The 3,593-nt window shown below is 38.5% G+C and overlaps 1 protein-coding gene across 1 annotated transcript in view; it reads left to right on the top strand.

Moving 5' to 3' along the window:
• Window positions 1–72: 72 nt before the first annotated feature.
• Window positions 73–3,593, top strand: part of LOC106879623 (uncharacterized) — a 28,485-nt gene continuing 24,964 nt past the window's right edge. The window contains exon 1 of the mRNA XM_014929282.2: window positions 73–165. The gene's annotated coding sequence lies outside the window, so the exon portion shown is untranslated. The remainder of the gene's footprint in view (window positions 166–3,593) is intronic.

Below are 3,593 nucleotides of genomic sequence, written 5' to 3'. Positions count from 1 at the left end.
ATATATATATATATATATATATATATATATACAGAGAGAGGGAGGGAGTGCATGTGTACACGCCTAGAATTTCCTATTACCTCCCTTGAGGTAACTCTTTCTTTTCTTCCTGTTACTCTTGCTTATTTCCCCCTTTTCCGCCATCGCTGTAGAATTGTGAAGAAGGTAAGCTGATATGTTTCTGAAAATCCATCTCCATCGATGTTATTGCGTTATTTCATGTAGTAAAAACGTTTCATTTAGTTAACTTATTCTTCAATCTAAGTATCCCTTCGTTTTCTAACATTTTCAATCGTTTATTTCTCTCGAAAATCGATATTTAAATCCGAGCATATTGTGATAAGTATTTCTACAATGTCTCACGTGTTACTTCGTCCCACGTTGAATTGTGTTTAATTATTCCTCGGATATTTCACTCATAAAGTTATAAACTTGAGAGTGCCTCTTATAAAGCAGTTTTTTTTAAATTTTAACCGAACGATAGTTTAAATCTCGGCGATTATTTAGTAAAACCACAATATTTCATCTCGCAATCCTCTGATGTTCCAGTTTGATCCTTATTAAATATTTTAGTTTGAATTTAGAAAAGATACTTAAAGGATTCAAATTTTTTATTTTGTATGTTTACTTGTATAGTTATTTAATTAGCTAAGTTTAATTAACATTTAATTTTATAGATGTTAATCGTGCATCTGTATAATTAACGACGAAAGTTTGGAATTAAAATTAATTCAATTCATAAATGAGAGATTGTAATTACGATTAATATCCCGTTTATAATCTACCGTGAAATTATAATTGTCCAGGGACAATATTGGTAAATTTTTACATGTGCAGCCCCCACGCGGAGTGGTTTGATGCAAACCTCTTTAAGCTTTAAAAATAGTTTATTAAGCATCAATGCAATTGTATTCCCTTTTTAACGATCTTTTATCTTTCGTTTGTGATGGGCTTAATATTTATTTGAAATCAAATCTTGTCTCGAAATTCTGTTGCCATGTTTGTGTTTCAGTCAAAGGAGCACCATTACTTCTTTTGTAGAGATCGAGATCAAAGAGAGAGAGAATGGCACAGACATACTTGTGTGTGTGTGTCAACTATACACACAAGCACACGCAGGCATTGGTGTATGGTAAACACACCGCATGGCACCGTAGGCAAATGCCTTCTATAGACCTTGGGTTATGAGTGCTAAATTTGGTGAAAAATTTGTGGCGGTGTATTGAACAGATTTTCACCAAATTTGGCAAAAGTACTCCTAACCCTGAAACCAGTACAAACGTACGAACGATGTCATAAATAACAGTGCCGCCGATAGTTGTTGACAAACAACGGCACTAATTTTATTCTAGGGAAAAGATCCCATTACACCGCCACAACGTGCTGTTGACAATCCACAGTAGTAATTGTTTTCACCTTATTGTGGTGAAAACAATTACTACTGTTTGCATCCCACCGCGTGGGGGGCTGCACATGTAAAAATTTACCAATCACTGACGTGATTGGTTGAAATTACCGAAATAAAAATTTTTCTCTGTTCTATAAGACAAAGTATACAAGTATACGAAGTTTTTAAGTGTTTTGGTAGAAAACACACTAAATAAAAAATGGTGTCCGCCAAATCAGAAAGATCCGGAATTCTTCAGTATACTTGTTGCCAACCCTCACCTTACTGACAGCATCCCTGTACATGACTTGCACAGCTCTCACTAACCATTCATCTATCCCTGGTTTCCTCGTTGACCACCAGATAAGGCTTTCTCCATGTCTGGCTAAATAAACCTGTCTCCTTGCTTCCCTCCTGGCAGTCTGATACAATTTCCTAGTACCACTGTTCTTCCAATCCTTCCAAGCCGGTTTCTTTTCTCTAATAGCCCTGTCAACCACATTGTTCCACCACCATATTACTTTGGGTCGAGAGGGAACTTTGCATCATCCACAGATCTGGTCAGTGGCTCTCAGCAGGTTGTCCCGTAGAAACCTCCAGCTGTCTTCCACATCATGTGATGCTATATCTCCCTCTATTTTGTCAAAGGCTTTGAGTAACACGTCTCTAAATCTCTGTCCATTTGAAGGATCTTTAAGCTTCCAGAACCTTCTTCTCCATGCTGGTCGTTTTCTGGGCATCCATTTAAGCCCTGATCCTGAAGTCGCTAACTATTAGTCTATGTTGTGGGGTACATTCTTCACCTGGGAAGGTTTTGGCATTTATAAGCAGCCAACTTTCCCTTTTTCTGGCGAGGATCTAGTCAGTTTGGCTAGTGTGTCTACCAGTGACTGGCAGGCTTGCTGAAGTTAGTATTGCAAACCATAAGATCATTTGCATCACAGAACTAAAATTAATTAAAGGAAACACAGAGCATCTTAAAATAAATATGCCAGTATTTTAATATTATTTAGCTTTGACTTGTACTTGATTGGAGGTGGTGTTATGGACACCAAGACAACTGCATTGAACACACCTTGATAGATTTAGTTTCTTTTGTGATGGCTTGTACATCAGTGACTCTGGTTGCAGATAGAATTTCACTGCATCTTTGGAATTCTCGACAGTGAATATGATGAGAAATGACGATCGATTCTGATGGCCCCTCCCTTACACTTTGTGGTACTGGGGGGATTCATTTGTAGTCAACTGCGCACTGATTCACTGTTGAAGATCTGTCTGCTTGTGCAAGCAAAGTGGTTGTGATGGAGGCTGGAGTTTTTACATGTGTGACCCACATCACGCTCCTCTTGCTACAGACCGCTTTCCATCATTCCTAGCATCTCCATTCACCCCCTGTCGCTGCTCTCTCTTCTTCACCATGGACACACTATCTTGATACACTCTTTCTCCTTGTTACCATCCTCTTTATCTCCTTCCATATGTAATGTGATCTTGTGCTGCTACCCCCCCCCCATCACTAAATCTCTCTAAACTTTACCCTTCTATTACTCTTTTCTTTGAACGTCTTTTGGTACCTCCATTAACACCCTCTCGTCCTATTTTATATGGGGTTCTCCACTCTTTGCAGCTACAAAGTGACTTTTCTAATGTTGGTGCCTGTTAAAAAGTACCCAGTGGTCTGTAGAGTGGTTGGCATTAGGGAAGGCAACAATAGAAATCTTACATTATTTGCAATTGACGGATATTTGTCCTCATCTTGTTTGTTGTTAACACAAAGTTTCGGCTGATATACCCTCCAGCCTTCATCAGGTGTCTTGGGGAAATTTCAAACCTGGGTTCTCATTCCTAAAGTAGTTCTCGATGTTGTTATTATTCAGGTCACTGCTGGAATCAAACTCGGAATCTTGGGGTTAGTAGCCCATGCTCTTAACCACTACGCCATATGCCCGTGGTTAAGAAATCTTGCCAAAACTGAAACTGGAGCAAGATGTGATCTTTTTACCCATTGGGTCCTGTTCATCTAAAACAGTGGGTCTCCACCAGGATCCATATGGCCCTCAGTGTGGTGGTGGGGGCTCATAAGATTCTGTTAACATTTATCTGCAATAAATTGCTTATAACTTTTACAATACACAATATTTTTATTTATTACTTTTTTTTCTACAATTCCTAATAATTTTCTCTATTAACCCTTTCGTTACCA

The sequence above is a fragment of the Octopus bimaculoides genome, chromosome 4 (genome assembly GCF_001194135.2).
Source record: "Octopus bimaculoides isolate UCB-OBI-ISO-001 chromosome 4, ASM119413v2, whole genome shotgun sequence".
In the NCBI taxonomy this organism is placed as follows: Eukaryota; Metazoa; Mollusca; class Cephalopoda; order Octopoda; family Octopodidae; genus Octopus; species Octopus bimaculoides.
Note: the sequence above shows the minus strand (reverse complement) of the source record. Positions and strands in the feature narration are given on the sequence as shown.